The sequence below is a fragment of the Triturus cristatus genome, chromosome 4_1, assembly GCF_964204655.1.
Source record: "Triturus cristatus chromosome 4_1, aTriCri1.1, whole genome shotgun sequence".
Taxonomy (NCBI): Eukaryota; Metazoa; Chordata; class Amphibia; order Caudata; family Salamandridae; genus Triturus; species Triturus cristatus.
This window is the reverse complement of record NC_140585.1, coordinates 1,325,469,920-1,325,488,507: the sequence shown is the minus strand read 5'-3', so window position 1 is coordinate 1,325,488,507 and position 18,588 is coordinate 1,325,469,920.

Sequence of the window (18,588 nt, the reverse complement as noted above, 5' to 3'; positions counted from 1 at the left end):
GCTCCCCCCTCCACCCCCCCGACCACGTAATCAGAACACATTGCCCAGCCATTTCCCCCAGACCCTGCGGTATTTTTTAAGGCAGCCCCTCGCCTGATAGAGAGTTCGCTCCTGTGCCGCACACCAGTCCACTCCAGTGCTCCATTTGGCCAAGCTAGGCGGCTGCGGATGCTTCCAAGCCGCTGCTATATCCCTTTTCGCCACCATGAATGCTGTCATAAGGAATAGCTTCTCTGCGCGCGTGCCATCCAGGCCTTCAGTGATGCCCAGAAGGGTGTGTCGAGGGTTATGCGGCACCACCCAGCCCAAGACTTCCGTGAGATCTGCTTCTATGCCCCTCCAGTAACCCCCCAAGTCTGGACAAGACCACACCATGTGGATGAAATCAGCCGGGTCAAAACCGCAGCGGGGGCAAGTTGCCGTAGCGGAGAGGCCCACCGGGTGCAGACGAGCCGGTGTGAGGTAGCCTGTGTGCAGATAATAAATTTGAATGAGCCTCAGTTTGGCGGAGGCCGTCACCAGCCTGGGGGCCATAAGGGCGTCCCGCCAGTCGACCTCGTCCAGGGGACCCACCCACTCCTCCCACCGTTCCTTCAGGCCTTCCCGGGCCATGGGGGTATTGTTAATAAGAGAGCGATGTATTCGGGAAATGCCCCCCCGCCCCAGGTTACCCAGCAGGACCTGAGCCTCCGGGGGGCTGTGATCCGGCAGCCTAATGTCCAGAGGGGTGTAGAGGCGTATGGCGTGCCGCAGTTGGAGGTACCTATAAAATTGAGAGGAGTGGAGGGAGAAGCGCGCCTGCAGTTCCGAGTATGAGCACATGCGTCCCCCCCGCCAGACGTCCCCCAGCTGGGAGATGCCGAGCAGGTCCCAGGACTTGAAACCCTCCAGGCCCGCAACGTCCCGCATCCATGTCCCATGCCAGAGGGGAGTGGCACGAGTCAGTCTCCCGGTCCACCGGGCGTGGCGAAGCGCCGCCGGCCAAGCCAGGAAGACCGCCCTAGTGATGTCTGGGCAGGAGGCGGGGAAGGGGGCACCATACAGGCGGTCCTGAATGCGGGAGAAACCCAGGTCCTCCAATTCCACCCTGTAGGCCGGATCGGACCATCCCCCCCCAAACCAGTCATGGATGACCAGGAGACGGGTGGCCAAATAGTAGAGGTAGAGATTGGTCATGCCCAGCCCCCCATCAAAGGTGGGCAGGCGACATGCCGACAGGGCCAGCCGCGGTCTCCCACCACCCAAGAGAAATCTGGTCGCCAACCCGTCCAGCCGTGGGAAGGACACGGGAATATTTTGTAATACATAAAGAAACCGGGGGAGAATCATCATTTTGTAAAGTGCTACCCTCCCCAGCGGATTGAGCGGGAGCGATTGCCATCGCGCCAGATCGAGCTTGGCGTTCTTGACCAGGGGGGTCACGTTAAGAGCCCAGCTCAGTTCCGGGAGAAGGGAGACCCAGATGCCCAGATATTTGAAGGACAACCGACGGAGGGGAATAGTGTCTTGCCAATCAAAACACTCCCGGGAGGGGTGCAGAGGCACAAGAACCGACTTCCGCGGGTTTAAGTAGAGGCCAGACGCGCGGCCAAAGCGGCCTAAGAGATAGAGTGCACGGGGGCCCGAACGCGCTGGATCACTAAGGTACAAGAGAACGTCGTCCGCATAGAGGGCTATCTTGTCCGATGGCAGACCCGGCCACTCCCAGCCCCGAAGGAGAGGATCCGCTCGGATCAGGACAGCAAGGGGTTCCATTGCGAGAGCAAAGAGGAGGGGCGACAGCAGGCACCCCTGCCGTGTTCCCCGTCCGATCCGAAATGGTCTCGACAGTGCCCCGTTGACCAACACTCTGGCGCGGGGGCGCGCGTAAAGGACTCGCACCATGCCAACAAACTTGGGGCCGAAACCCATGTGGGTCAGGACCTCAAAGAGGTAGGCCCACCCGATCGAGTCAAAAGCCTTCTCGAAATCGGCAAGCAGGAGAGTGAGATATGGAGATAGGCAGTGGCGGTGAGCCAAGGCCATGTGAAGGCGACGAAGGCAGTGGCGAGTGCCCCGGTCCGGCATAAAGCCGCATTGGTCTGAATGCACCAAGCCCGACAAGAAGGGCTGGAGCCTCTGGGCCAAGACCGCCGCGTAAAGTTTGATATCTGTATTAATAAGGGGGATCGGCCGGTAGGCCGACCTATCACAAGGAGGCGGCGTGGACTTGGGCAGGACCACAATCGTGGCAATGTCGGCTTCCGGCGGGAAGGAGCCTTGCTTGACTGCTTCAGCGTAGAGAGCACCCAACCGCGGTACCAGATGTTCCTTATAGGTGGCGTAAATCTCCTAGGGAAAGCCGTCCGGTCCTGGGGTCTTCCCCGCGGACGTGCGCCCTATCGCATCTCCAATCTCCTCAGGAGAAATGGGTACCTCCAGACTCTCCCAATCACCCGACCGAAGATGGGGAAGCCGCTGGCCACTGGTGGCAAGCAATGAAGCCAGGGAAAGGTCCGCCGCTCGGGCCCGATAGAGCTGCGAGTAATACTGAGCGAAGGCTTCCGCTATGGCCACTGAGGAAGAGTGGATCAGGCCGTCAGAGTCGGCCACCGCCGGGATGATGCGTGATGCCCTGGGGTAAGTAGCCAGCCGATGCAGAAGCGCACCATTCTTGTCGCCCCACCCACATACCCTCGCCAGCGAGGATTGCCAGAGGAGCCTAGCCGCATCAAGCGACCGTTGGCGAATCTCCTCACGCAGAAGTCGCAACTGCCGGGTTCCAGCTGGATCATCGGACCCAGAAAGAGATTGCTCCAGTCGTAGCGCGCGGGCCTCACAAGCAGTGAGCCGCTGGAGTTGCGTCTGGCGATGCCGCACCACCTGTGCTTTGGCAGTCCCCCTGATAGTGGCTTTACAGGCCTCCCAAAGGGTGCCCGCCGAAGAGACCGACCCGTCGTTGTCCCCAAAATAATGCGTCAGTGCGGACCCCACCTCCTTGCGGAGCGCCTTATCCTGGAGGAACCAGGCATTGAAGCTCCACACCTGGCAGGCCCCCTGAGGCGGGAGACCCAGACCCAGGAGGACCGGAGAGTGATCTGATATCCCCCTAGGGAGGATGCGGACGTCCTGGATGCCTACACAATCAGCGGGAGGAACAAAGATCGCATCGATACGGGCATGGGTGTGATGGGCGGCCGAAGTATGAGTGTATTGCCGGGCGCGTGGGTGCCAGGTCCGCCACGCATCGCATAAGCCTTGCGCCTCCGCCCAACTCGCCAACTGCTTCGCCCGCGCAGCGCGGGGCGCCGAAACTGGACCGGAGGAGTCGAGCTGCGGAGCCGAGACAGCGTTGAAGTCCCCCCCAGAACGATAGCGCCCGGTGGAAGAGTTGCCAACAGAGACGCGACATGAGATAAGGCCTGAGATAGCCCGGTAGGCGGCGCATAGAGCGACAGGAGGCTAAGCGGCCGACCCTCTAGCGTGCCGCAAACGGCAATTCCCATCCCCTGGGGGTCATGGATCACCCGGGTAAGCACAAACGGGAGGGAACGGCGCAGCAAAATGGCGACCCCCCGCGATCCGCGCGAGAACCCTGAGTGCCACACCCGGTCATACCCGTAGCGCGCCAGGAAGGGACATTTTTTGCCTAGCAGGTGGGTCTCCTGAAGTAGGAGCACATCGGCTTCCGCGCGTTGGGTGTATTTAAGGACGGCGGTGCGCTTAAGTCTATCCAGCAAACCGTTCACGTTCCAGGACTGGATGCGCGTCTGCGCCTTAGCGGCTAGGTCGGCCATGGTAGTGACGGGAATGGAACGCGCCGGGAGTGAAGCAGCCAGGGGAAGCCAGGCCTATGGATCTCACACTAGGGGAAGTCGGCGGGCAGCGCAGGAAAGTGGTCAGCGGCAGAACCTGCGGGAGCGGCTGCATGGAGAAGCATGTCGACACGCGGGGCGCGATGCTGCATAAGAGGCTCAGTGGAGAGCAGACCCAAATCAAACAAAACAGTCCCATAAGGAGGAACAACCAACAATTACCCAACCCCAACCCCAACCCCCCACCCTACACTTCAAGAACGGAAGCATCTGTCGCCCTAACTGAACCAACAATTACAAAGCCCCAAGCGTAGGTGCTCGGGTGTAAAGAGCGTGGTGGACCCCTCCTGAAGCACGGATTCCAGTGTCGCGTCCTAGGTTGTTGTGGGAAAGCTTGAGACTGCAGAGCCCCCCACCCCCGCCACTCGACAGGGTTGCCACCTCCCCCTGTGAATGCAGGAAGCAAACGTTAAGTCATATAGCAGGACTACGGGAGAGGTCCGACAGGTCAATTTGCACGCTGAGGGGGGTTTGAGACCCATCCGGTCGGGGCGACGGGCAGCGCCGGGACCCCCCAACCGCATGAGATGATGCTCCAGAGGAGGCCGAGGAGTCTTTCACCCCTTTCCCAGAGGCGCCTGCAGACCGGGTCCGGGCCCCCGCCGCACCGCGGCGTTGCCGGGAGTGTGTGCGCTTCCTGCGCCTTGGTCGCTGGGACCCAGCTCCTCCCTGGCCCCGGGGCACAGTAATGGACGGCCCCCCTCCGGGTTGGCGCAAAGGTCTTTCCTCAGTGAGCCAGGTCCAGGCCGCCCTGGGGGTGTCAAAGAACAGCGTCCTCTCCTGGAAAACGACCCGCAGGCGGGCGGGGAACTGGAGTTGGTGTTGAAGGCCCAGGGAGCGCAGCTTTTGCTTTACATCCGTGTAGGAGCGGCGCTGCTCCTGGACCTCCCGGGTGTAGTCCGGGAAGATCATAACGGTGTGGTTGTTGAAATTCAAAGGGCCACTCACCCGCGCCTCCCGCAGGATAGCGTCTCTGTCCCTAAAATTGAGAATCCGAAGAATAAAGGGGCGCTCCCACAGGGGGCCTGGCAGCCAACGACCGGTGCGCCCTCTCCACCACGAACCAGGACGACAGACCAGCCGCCGGCATCCAGGAATTAAACCACTTTTCGAGGAAGTCATCCGCTCGGCCAGACTCGACCCCCTCCGGAAAGCCCACCAGGCGAAGGTTGTTGCGACAGGCGCGATTTTCGGCATCTTCTGCGTGATGTGATCCTCCGCCGTGACGTTCCTGGATTCCGTTTCCGTGATGCGAGCCGTGGCGTTGCGGAGGTCCTGCCGCAGGAGCGCAACATCGACCTTCACCTCCCCAACCATCCCCTCCAAGGATGTGTGAGAGGCATCAATGGCCTGAAGGATGACGGCCAAGTCCTTGTTCGGGGCCGGCGCCCCTCCTCCCCCTGCACCCGGCCAGTCTGAGTTCGCGAACTGGTCAATCCGCGTCTGGTGGGACGTCGCCGGTGGCCTGGAGCCCTTTTCCTTGCCCATGGTGGACCCAGGGGGCACGTGCCGGACACGGGGGTGGGCACAATGGACCAGCAGGCGGCTCGCACCCGCCCAGCGGTGCAACCCTCGGCAGCAGGTCAGGGGTGGGGGGGTCCCACAAGAAGGCAAATGGCGAGCGTGTGGCTTATCCCCACCGATGGAAGGCCTTGAGCGCAGTCGACACGCACCCCCTCATACGGATCTGGGCCGCACCGCCCTCACCACGTCCCGGGCCACGCGCCACAGGCTGCGCCCATGGAGGACCTCCAGCGATGTACCACGCACCGGCCGGCGGGGGTGCCGTCCACTGCCCCAACCCACCGGCTCGACCAAGTCGCTGGGGGAACTCTGCGTCTCCCCCTGGTCCGGATCCAACAGCCGAGCCCCCCCCGAGCACCGGGTACAGCGCCAGGGAAGACAGTCAAGGCGCGGTGGGGGGGTGGCGGAATTGCCTCCCTATCGGCAGCGACCCCCGGGAAGGGCGCGGCCTAGGAGAGATCCGGTTCAGCTGCTCTCACAAGGAACGTCCCTGCCCCAAGTGCAGCGACCGTCTGCCGGGTCTGGCGGGCCCGCAACGCCTCCGGGGCCGCCCCAACAGGAGTCCACCAGAACGGGTCAGCGAGGGGCCTCCTCAGGCAGCGTCGGCCCAGCACCAGGGGGCAGCGGACACCAGCCGCGGCACAGTAGCAGGGCAGGCAGGTCAGCGGGTAAGTAGTCTTTGGCTGTGGAATGCAGGTCTGAGGCGAGCTGGAAGTTCACATCGTTCAGGGGTGCCGCAACCTACTGTCAACCTGCCACCTGTTTCACCGCAGAGGTCGGCACGTCATGGGCAGCAGCCTCCTCAGTCCGGGAAAGAATTGAGAAGATGGTACAGCAGATTAAAGCGGCATGGACTGAAGCCGGAACAGCCAATTCAAACCGTGTTGGGTGCAATGAGCTGGCTGCCAATTATGCGGAATTCTTGGAGGAAGTGTCACAGACGTACGAGTCAGACAAAGGCCTCGCTGACACAAAGCCACCTCACAGATCGTGTGGAGCTCCGCCGAGGACTCCACCAGCCGGATCCAGCCTCCCAGCTCGGGCCGATCTGCCCGCCGATTCAGACCTCCTCACCAGCGGGGGGCGCTCACCATCCACCGCCCCCCCCCCCGGCTCACCTGGGGTCCGGCGCCCACACAAGTCCCGCTGCGATGATCTTCCGGCCTCCAGTCCGCCGTTGGTGGCCTCGCGGCCTTCGCCCCTCGTGGCGCGCCAGGGGCTCACGTAGCCGACACCGCTGGCCGCGGGACCGGCCAGGCGCGTCCCAGGCAGCGGCGGAGCTCACGGGCTGTCTATCTCAGCTCAGGCTGCAGCGATTCAGGTAAAACTCGCAGCGGGGGCAGAGCAGCAGCCCCTCAACACTCGGCGGTCATCTGGGCACACCTAGAACAGCCACAACGGACGTAGGGCGGATGCGAGGGGTCAGGCATCCAGGAGCCTCACCTCAGTGCGGCCATCTTGGGTAGCACCACCTAGCGCCCTCACATAAACAATCTTTAAATACTATTTTGTCATTTCTATGTGTGCTGCTTAATGCAGCACACATGGAAGTCACAAAATGACATTTGTTTTTTGAAGATTGTTTCTGTACAGGAAAGGGGGCCTTCCTGTACATATAGAATCCAAGGCTTTTTGATTTTGCCTTGTGCAGCACACATGGAAAAAGCTAAAACGAGGAGAAATAATGCATTTCTCCTCGTTTTGCCAAGTTAAGACCAGTTTTTACCTGGTCTTAATTTTGGCGCTGCCTCCTATTTACGCTGCCCATGTAAATAGGGGGCAGCGTAAAAATCAATGGGTGTTGTGGTGGAACGCCCACCGCCACACCCACTGCACACCCCTTTCACGCTAAGCATAGCGTGAAAGTAGGCATTATTTACAATGCAGCATTAAGCCTCCTTAAAACTGCCTTGTAAATAAGACAAAGCCCCTATCGCCACCACAATGTCGTAAAAAGTGACGTTGTGTTGGCAATAGGGGCTTGTACATATGCCCCTGAGTCTGAAGAGTTCATTTTGCAGAGGTTGCCTAAAGTACATGTGATTGGGTTCTAATCTCAGGGAGCGTCTGTGGGCATTCCACTGTCTAGAGCCTTGTTCTCCCACAAATCTGTCTGTGTTTCAACCAATTGAGCAACCGCTACAAAAAACTTTACATGTAGGGACTCGTCTTCACCTTGGTGGTATCAGAAAATTCACCACAATCAGGCATGTAGTTTCTCCTAGCCACATTCTAAATCAGACTGTACACGCCCACGCTCAGCCAATGTGACTCAAAGGGCACGCGTTGTAAGTTCCCACTTTTTACTTAAACCTTCGACTTAAAATTTTAGTTCAGAATTTGGTGGAAACCTTCAATTGATTGTATTAAAAGATGATAGAAATATATTGGGCAAAAATGTCTTAGAAAATTAAACAACAATCGCTGATAACTACGGTCAATGTGCATCATAAGAACAATGTGATGCCAAATAAAAAATACACATTTAACAGTAAAACAGTCTATGTTTGTTTTGAATAATAATCTCCACTTTAATGTTTATATTTGGAGCTGTTTGGTGCCTAGAACCCGTCCCTCTCAACCTTACGGTACTCCTACATCACTTTCCCTAAATTCTACCTGGAATCGATAGAGAGAAGAAAATGCGGGCGTGATATTTGTACAATCATTTTAAACGGAAACAAGCGCAGTGCAACAATTGATCAGTGGCATCCACATTTAAAGCCCAATGACATCAACACTTTTACATAAGATGACAATAATTAAAAGGGAAACATCACTTTTGTGTGGCAGCATATCCAAATAGTTAGAGTTCGTATATCGATATTTCATTACAGGCTTAGTCTTATATATTTCAACTAAATTCTGACATTTTCTAAACTAACAAAGCATGAACTGACAAAAGGACGAGAGGCCACCAAATGCTAGACATTTTAATATGCTGGTAAAACGGAACCCAGACAAGGGACTTTCTTTGAGTTGAAAAATAATGGATGTTCTTAAGCAGACGTTTGTATCTTTCATAAAAAGCCATCCTTTCTTCTGTTGCGTATTCTAGGCATGTTTTAAGGTCGGCGTTTGGCCAAGAATGTAATGATTGCTGTTTTCAATTACTGTGGTGCTTATTCTGATTTGTCGTTCTGTCTGATTGGTGTCTCTTTGAGATCAGAACACTACTTTTTGTTTTACAGATGGTTGAACATTGGACAATTACCTTGAGTACCAGGACCGGGTTTAGAAACAGGCTCATTCTTGTTGTACTTCATCTATTCACAATGTTCCCTTTCTTGAGAAGAATTATTTTCAAACCTCTTCAACTTCATATGACGAAGGGTTTATTCGAGGTCACTGCGCCTTTGTATTCAATGTCTTATTCTGTGACTGTTTCTGAAGAGTCTGAGACGAGAACATACGTTTATTTTTTATATTCCATCACATTAACACTGAAGAGGCCTGCACTTTTTGCTATCCACTTACAATTGCTTCGAGTCTTGACTCCACAGATCTTGACTTTGCAGACACTGCAGTTGAAGCATTATTTTGTTTTATTTCTTTTCACGCTCCTCGATCCACGTCTACTTTTGGCTCACATGCCTGTAATGTTGCCAAAGTTTGGACGAATCCATTGTCCTAGAGCGAACAGTGGAAGGCAACTGGCGACCCCCATGGGTGTGACATGAATGGTGTGGCTGGCATATGCCAGGGGGAAAAACGTAGTAAAGAGCCCGGGGCTCCGGGTGTGGTTTCATTTATCTGGCCACTATCCTACTAAGTGGACACATGTGGTTACTTGCATGCTAAGAAGTGGTCGGTCTAACCGCCAACACAACATTGGCGATGAGTTGGCTATGATACCTGCAGGGTGCCCACCCGTCCCTGTATCCAGTGGCACCCTATCGGCCCCAACTCACCACCGCCTGCGGTGCTCCGCTGCTGCTCCCTTGCACCCAGGACACAGAGCGGGCGAGCGTGACTCACCGCCAGCCCATCCCGAGCTCCCCGATGTGCACAGGACTGCCGGACGAAAGCGTCCACCGCTCCGGATACTACCAACTAGCCTCTTCCCTGCCCGCTAAATCATTCGCGAGGGGTGGGGCCCCATCCTCTCGTCGGCCACAGCACTTCCCACTGAGGCAGTACCACCGCAAGAACACTTGGAGAGGCTCCCTGACCTCCCATTGCCACATGGAGGCTTAGTCTCTTCACCCTGCCGGCCCAGACCGCACACAGTAAAATGGAAAAGCTACACTTGGATGGGCTGTCCAGTCAGCATACAAGACTTCAGGTACTCTTCATGCACTATGCAGAGCAGCTACCTTGGCCCCAGCAACAGCCCAAGACACAAAGAAACAGGCCAAGGACACTCCCAGCCTGTTGTAAAACCAACAAAAACACACAAAAAAAGAAAAAGAAGCTGCCACCCCTGCTGGATGCCCAGGTAAGTGAAACAGCCTCTGCCTGCCATCTCTGCATTGTGCCTTGGCACCACCAGGTTTCAAGTGGTCTTGTAGTTGGCAAGGACGTCCCATCTATCACCGCAACATGCCACTCTCGCCCTCATGACATCAGGACCACAACTAGAACTTTTTTCCATCACTGGGCTCCCACCCTCTCAAGCTGCGCAATGGAAGGCGTGGGTTGAACGCCTAGAAATGTACTTTGATGCTGTCGAGATTCCAGCTGCATGCATACGCCCCATGCTTCTTCACTTGGGAGGAGCCGACATACACAAACATTCAAAAACCATACCTGAATCATGTCCCCTGCGAAATTATGCCACCATGCAAGACGCCATCACTGCGGTTTTTCCTTCCCAAACTGCGACAACTGCCATCCGAATCAGTAGATGTCTTCTACGAGCATTTGAGAGAGCTCGCCAGCACTTGCACCCTTCTGGATGAAGACGACAAAGCCCGGACCCAGTTCATTCAAGGGTGTGCCTCCTCCAAATTACGTAAGCGCATCTGTCAGGAACACAACGTGCCCATGAGAGACATCCTGACGCTAGGCCGTTTGAAGGAGCTATCGAAGGCCCGGGTGGCCCACAAGGACATCCACTCCTCAACCGCCATCAAGAAGAACCAGTCAATGCCATCCAAACAGAGATGTGTGAAAGCAAGCCCAAGACCACTAGACCACCTCTACACCCTGCCAAGCAGGGACAACAGAGTCGCACGTGCAGATGGTACAGAGGCCCATATCCCCATTACGGAACCTGCCCTGCTAATGGCAAAATGTGAAGTGCGTGTGGTAAGTGTAACGACTTCTCCAAAGTGTGGCTCTCGTCTCAAAAGACGCCTATTGTGAGGCCCGCAGAAGCTGGTGCGCACAGTAGAACTGCCCCTAGACGAGGCCTCGGACAGCGACATGGACGAGGATGAAGCACCCGTCGACCACATGGTGGGGACACTAGATATGCTCAAGGCCACCCACCAGACCGCCCCGATGTGCAAGATCGGAGTGCAAGACAACCCAATCGCAGCTCTCATCAATGTGGGAGCCACTATCAACCTCATGGCCTCAAACATCTACCACAGCATGCCTAACCAAAGCACCAACGTGCAGGCATTCTCATTTGGCAACCGTTCACTGGTGAGGCTTTATGGTATGATTCAAGCGGATCTATCTCATCACTCCAAACACCAAAGAGCGAAAGTCTATCTATCACAAGAATGATCTGGGTTCCTGCTCAGCTGCCGCATGGCTCAGGACCTCAACCTCATACACTTTGTATTTGATGTACACACACATGATCTTGACCACCTGTTGCAAGACTTTACACAGCTATTCAACGGTATCAGATGCTTAAAAGGTCCAGCCATCCAGTTGCACATTGACAAGTCTATTGCTCCGATAGTCCTCAGGCATCGAAGAATCGCTTTTCATCTCCAACCCAAAGTGGAAGCTGAGGTACGACTTCTAAAGAGAGCTGGCATTATTGACCGTGTACGCAGACCTACACCACGGATGTCCCCCTTCATGGTGGCAAAGAAACCAAAACAATCCGACGCCGTGCACATCAGTGTTGACATGAGAGTGCCGAATTTAGCAATCAAGTGGGAACGCCATCTCACACCGATTGTAGATGACATCATCGATGAGCTGGCAGGCTCCAATGGTTTTCCAAAATGGACCTCCGTTCCTGCTACCATCAGCTACAATTGCACCCAGATTCCCGCCCCATCACCCCCTTTTTGACTCACGAGGGCTCTGGAGATACACTAGGCTCACATTTGGCAGTTCCAGCACGGCCAAAGTTTTCCAGAACATCGTCAAAGGTGTCCTCCATGACCTGCACGAGGTACTTCACGTGAGCGACTACATCTTGGTTCATGCCCCACATTAGAAGAACATCTAATTTGCCTTCAAGCTGTCTTCTCCCGTCTCCAAGAAAAAGGATTCACACTACGCGATAGAAGTGTGACTTCCTACGAACAGAAGCCCCCGCCCAGTGTCAGTATCGGGAGTCCACAGCTTCCTGGGCATGGTAACCTACTGCGGACGTTTTATTAAGAATCTGTCAGACCTCAGCGGCCCACTCACGGACCTGACCAAGGCAACCAGCTCATGGGTGAGGGGGCCCAAGCAAGAAAAGTGGTTCTAATGAACCAAATCCGCTCTCTCGGCAGACACCACACTGGTATACTTTGACCCCCGGAGAGAATTGTATATTGTGGTGGATGCCAGCGCCAATGGCCTGGGCGCTGTCCTAGCCCAGCATCAAGAGTGTGGAGAATGGGGTCCTGTAGCATACATTTGAAAAATGGGGGTGAACAAGTGCACACCTGTCTTCAAAATATTTCGCTACGAAAGTTATTCAATTTGAACTTTGCGTGCAGCTCAGAATCGTGGTCTGCCCTACAACCACGTCTTCGAAAATTCAACAAAAACTGGAGTGAAGTGACACTCCTGTACTGGACGCACAGCTTGATCCCTGAATCATAACAAAGATCCAAAAAATGTGTCCACGGTCAATGCAATTTATTCCTTGTATTCCAATGTTTCATATAGATTCATTTCTTTTTATCACGTCACATGTGAGACACAATGGAGTCGTCAAGTCCAAAAACAGGCATCGAAGAAAGGTCTGGTTCCCAGGTCTAGACCAGAAGGTAGAAGGGTTTGTGCGGAACTGCCCCGTCTGCCTGTCCACTAGCCCACCATATCAGCCAGCGTCAGTCATAACCAAACAGGCCCCAGAGTTCCATGGCAACAGAGTAAGCTCCGACTTTGGTAGCCTCCCTGGAGGGAGACATATCCTAGTCGTGGTAGACGACTTCTTGCACTATCCGGAGGTGGAGATAGTGACAACAACATCTGCAGCAGAGGTAATCCCCAAACTATAGAAGCTCATAGCAACCCATGGACCTCCATTCAACAGCTCCGAACTGAGACTACCTAGCAGCCCACAACATCAAGCATCGCCGGATAACCCCTCCATGGCCTCAAGCCAATGGAGATGTAGAGCTCCTGATGAGAACCCTCACTAAAATGATCCAAATTTCACTGGTGGAGAGGCGCAACGTGAAACAAGTGTTATACCAGTGCTTAATAGAATACTGGCTCAGCCCCACTGCACCACAGGCATATCCCCAAGTAAACTATGTTTTGCCAGTTCCGTGACTGATAACATCCCACATCATCCGGTGTGGGAGGAAGCACCCAAACCTCCTAACCAGTCAGATACCCAGAGGACCTGTACCAACGAAGATGCCCCCCGTAGACGACACACTCGAGCACGCCCTGTCCTAGTGGGTGACCGAGTGCTAGTACAAGATCGCCATCCTGGAGGGAAGTTCAGACTACCGTTTGAATTAGACCCGTTGGTAGTCATGGATGTCAAAGGTACAAAAGTAACAGCCAAGAGGGGCCAAGAGATAGTGAGACGGAATGTCTTCCAAGTCAAATGGGTCCCCGAGGACACCACCAACAGGTTCCTGGCAATGGCCCACCAGAAAGTGCTGCTGCGACAAACCCTCATGATACTTACAGTGAATACGACCAAGCGCCGGATCCAGAGACCCTCTCAGAGGACCTATGCGCAACACCACCCTCTGAACCACCCAAGACTCTGAACAGGTGCCCTCAGCTAAAAGCTGCAGAAGTTCAGGAGCAAAGGAGGCAGTGAGACAAGGATAGTCCTCACAGTTACCCCTAGTGAGGGGTAGCCAAGGACGCTATGAGCTGCGGTCACACCCTAAGCCATCCCAGAAATATTAAGACTTTTGTGTCCGGCTGATCCAAGGTGATTAACAAACCTGCTGCCACAGCCAGATCCTGAGTATCCTGAAATCAAGTAAGAGTGTTTTATGACTATTATAACTGAACTGGGACTGCCATGTGAACTTTAAGTTTGATAGTGTTTGTAGTTCTCCATGCTTGGTTTTGTTTTGACATTTTCTAGTAAAGTAGGAATGTATGTTGCCAAAGTTTGGACAAAACTATTGTTCCAGAGGGCTTAGGGGGAGGCAACTGGCGACCACCATGTGCGTCACATGAATAGTGTGGCTGGTGTACGCCAGGGGGAAAAATGTAATAAAGAGCTCACGGCTCAGGGCGTGGTTTCAGTTATCTGGCCAATACCCTACTAAGTGGTTACTTGCATGCTAAGGAGGGGTAGGCCTAACCGCCAACACAACAATGCCAGGTAAAAGGCGCTGCCAACCACCCTTCCCGACTCCATCTTAGCTCCACTAAAAATCATTCTTTAGACACCCCCTTTCTGATCACCAGACAGGAGAAGCACCACTGACCACACCAACCTTGAAACAATTCCTCTGCGTTACTTTCTCAGCACACGTCATGCACAGATGACGCGGTATAACCTACAAGGATGTCCGGGCAAGCCAAGACTATTTCACATGCTAAATTCTCATCTTTGTAGCATGCCCATTTAAAGACCAGAAATTTATAAGACCTTTAGAGTTTTCACTCGAATCAGATTCCTCAATGTACTTCCCACTTTATATACCCCCATATCTTCATCTGACCCCTTTTCATGACATTCCAGGAAAAATCTAAATAAAACAAAAGCTCTTTCTCCGTTCCTGCTACCCATGATTTGATGGCCATTTCCTGCCATCTATGACTCAGCCTTCTCGCAAACCCTTGCTAGGACCATCTGCCCCCGCCGCTCAGTAAACTTTCCTTCATGTGTCCTGATCAGTTACAAGTGTGTCACATATTCAAGCATCTACATAAATACTCTACTTCCCCAGGGACCAGGGTCAGACTGACCTATGTGGCAATCGGGCAGTGCCTGACCTGCGGGCTGATAAGTCAGTGAGTGGGCCAGTTATTTGGGCCCCTTTAACGGTCTTCTGGGCCAGTATTTAGTGTCCATTTCCCTGATTTTACCACAAACATTGCCTGCAGCAACCTCAAAAACATGAACTCTTCCATACCTTGCAAAACTCTTATTCAGTCTGTACTTACAAGTTCAAAACTGCCCCAATTTGCGAATTTGGGTCACTTACTTAGCCTTCTAAATTACTATTAGGGGCAGTGGCATCTCCTCCGCTACAGCAGAGGAGCATCCCACCACTGCTCTTAGAGCAGTGAAAGAGAGAAAAATAAAATTATAATAACTGAACGTTATGAGCATTTCATTTTTGGTTGCTTCAGGGCTGGGTTAGGGCAGTGTGGGCTGGTGGCTCCGGGAGGAGGAGTGGACTATGCACACTAAGTGTGCACTTTGCATATTCCCCACCAGGCTGAAATGGACAACCTGGTAGGGAATATGCACAGGCTCCCTGTCCCGATCTGAGCGCTGGCCCACGGCGCTCAGACCAATCACTAGGCTGCATTGTAGCATTGTGATTGGCTCAGGGGAGCCTGTGTGCCCCTGTGCTTCCTGCAGATTCTTCCGGACTGGAGTCAGAAAGAACAGAGAAGCAGAGGAGAGATGCGGCAGGCAGAAAAGGTAGGTGCGCTATTTTTATATTTTCAACCCCCCTCTCGTCCCCCTGCCATCTTTCTCGACACCCCCATCCCCTACTAGCTGCCACTGAAAAAGGGACACTTTTATTTTGGTGCTCAGGCCTACTTCTGTCCCAGTCTGACCCTGCCAGGGACAGTAATAACCCCTGCAGCCAGCAGAAATGAAGGGACCTAATAATGAGGAGGTTTGCATTGCGTTTGCACCACACATGGTGGTACATGCAAGATTCAGACCTTAGAGTGATATTTATAAAACCACTCAAAATCACTTTGCGTGGACCTGAGTGACTTTGTAAATCTTGAGTAATGCAATGCAGTGCAAATCATTGCATTGCGTTACTCTGCCCAGGGAAATCATTCCATGGGCGTTTAGTGGGTATTCCCATGCAACTCCCATGGTTTTTGACACATTCCCAGATTTACCACTACTGATAAACCAGGGAATGCATCAAGAAGTTGCTCCTTCCCAGGGGATATTTAACAAGGAGAAACATCTTTATTCCTCCTAAATTCTTCCGCTTTCGATGTGTGCTGCATTCTCCAGCACACATAGAAAGAGAAATATGCCTCGCAGGATTGTTCTTGTGCAGGAAGGTGCAACACAGGAACCCTTGAACAACTTTGAAAGGGTGTCTACATTGGCGCTAGGCTGCCAAAAGGCCACTGCTGCAGAAGAAAAGGCAGGAATGTGCTGTATTGCCTTAAAAATGGCACATTCCTGCCCTTTCCCCATCACTCGGAGCAGCAAAGCTGACTTGCTGCTCTGCGTGACTATTTCATATATAGGCACCTCAGTGCTTTATTCATGGTTGAAATTGCACCGTGTTTCACTACTCTGGCTAGTCTATGATTTGCAAATGTTTTCCACTACATTCAGGTCTGCCATGTCATATTTTTGTCATTTGACTTTCTATATCCAATTTAAAAGCTGACGTAAATTGTTTTTGTTAGATTAAAATGTCAACTGACTTGTATAGAATCATTAACTATTTCGAAGATGGACACACCGACAGACACTCTTGAGGTAGGACCCACTGATTTCACTTCACAACAACCGAAGAAAAATGGGTGCAATGCCATCATTACAAAATATGTAAAAGGACATCAAACATAATTTTAGGGCACCCCCAAATGAATTTCAAAGAGGATGATTGACTTTTTTCCATGGCTGCAAAATCAGTAAATGCAGCATGTCACACTTGATTGACACATGGGCATGCATGGTGTTATGCCTCAATATCACAGTCGAAATATTGATTGGCAAGTATATCACAACTGTAATGTCAACTTCTAAAACATTATCTCAAAGGAGTTAATAATAGTAAATATGTACTTACCTTAGTGATATTATAGTGACAGTCTATGTGCAGGTTGACACAAATTAGTGACACACAACTAGAAATGTATTAATGCACTTGGCAGGGTAGTTTCCATTGGATACCAGGGAAGTGCTCCACAATTAACTAAAGGCCTCATTACGATGGCAGTTGGACAAGCATCTGACCGCCATCACAGTGGGATTGAAGTAGTCAGTGGTCCCACCCACCACATTTTAATAGGACCGCGATGTAGGCGGTTGGAAATTGCATTTTTCTACTGCAGCTTGTGCTACGGCCCAGAAAAGGGCCACAGCACAAGCTGTATACAAAAAGGCATGTTTTCAAAAATCCATGCACCATGTGCCAGGCAACATGTCGTGCCTGGTACAAGGATGTATAGGAAGGAGACCACAAATGCCCCCCCCCCCCCGCTGCTTAGCAGTGAAAAGCCATAAAGGCTGTGGGAAATGGACATCCTAATCCCTACAGCAGTGCCTGCACAGGCACCACGCAGGCAGAGCCTCTATTGTTGGGATGAGTGTACGACAGCTGCCCTGATGGGCTCCTTGAGCCTTTCGGAGGCAGCGGTCTGTCCTCACAGATTGCTGTGGTGTGACCGTTCTCATTGTAATGCAGCAGTCGGACCGATGGCGGTTGGACTGCCACCGATGGTTGTTGGTGGGAGTCCAACTAACATCAAAATGGGTCCCTATGTTTTTCCTTAGCTGAGCCTTCTGGTTTCACTTATCATCATCATCATCAAATATCTTTATTTCGGCTGAAGCATCAAAGATCCAATAAAATCCAACAATACAAAATGAAATAAATAAATGACATATTAAAACAACTTGATACAAAGCGACATCTAAATATTAGCAGCAAGAATATAAAAGGACTATGCATAAAATAGTACAATCTGGTTAATAAAAGTATAGTACAACCATAACCATGGTGTGCTAATAAAAGAGCCCATAGATAACACCAGATCTAGCTCAAACTAGCCCTACGACGTCTTATCCTCCACATAGTTCCCAGGATCTTTGCAACCCTGTAGACAAACAAAGGACAAATATCCGCTTTCAATATCCTGGTTTCCCTCAGAAAGTGACCTCCACACACTAAACAAACAGTCATGGAACACAAACTATGTCACAAAGCAAAGAGACACTGAAATTGAGGAAATATCAGTTAGTAAACACCCATGGAATGCTTTCCCAGAACATTGCAAACCCTTCTTCCTATTATAGTAAACTAAACACTTACATTAAAGCAGTCAAACAACCAACTATCACGACAGAACAAACATACCAGACAACTTCAACGTACGACACACTCTCCTTATCACACAACATCCACAAAATAAGCCAACATATGTGTATGCCTCAGGGGTGCACCTGGTACAGTGACAACTAAGATACCTTCAGAACCCTATTCCACTCATCATGGTGTGTTAGTGGAAGCCAGCTTGTTTTTTTTTGCTCCCCTGGCAGGAGCGGCTTTTCTTTCTGGTCCCACTTGGGTAGCAAACCTCTGTTTCTTTTCTGCTAGTAAATGGGCAGGGAGAAAGCTCTCGGCTTCTGCGCTCTGGCAGGAGGGAGCTAACAGTTTCCTGAGGGCTATTTTCCCCAGGACACTGTTCCAAAAGGGCCATGGGGCTGGGGTTCCTGGGGAGGAAGCAAATTCAAGAAGTGGGCTCCATGCCCCGCTCCAAACAAAAATATGCCAGGCTTTGGGGATCGGGCCCCTGGGGCTGAAAATGGCTCATGGAGGATAGCCCGAGGCCTTCCTCCTTTCTCAAAATATTATGGTCCCTGGGGCGCAAATCAAGCTCAGAGAGAAAGGACCCATGCATGCCCCTCTCCCCACAAAATTATGAATTAAATAGGGTTTTACCCTCAGACCCTAAACCAACCCGGGGGTCATATATTTAAAAGAAAGAGCAGCCATAATTT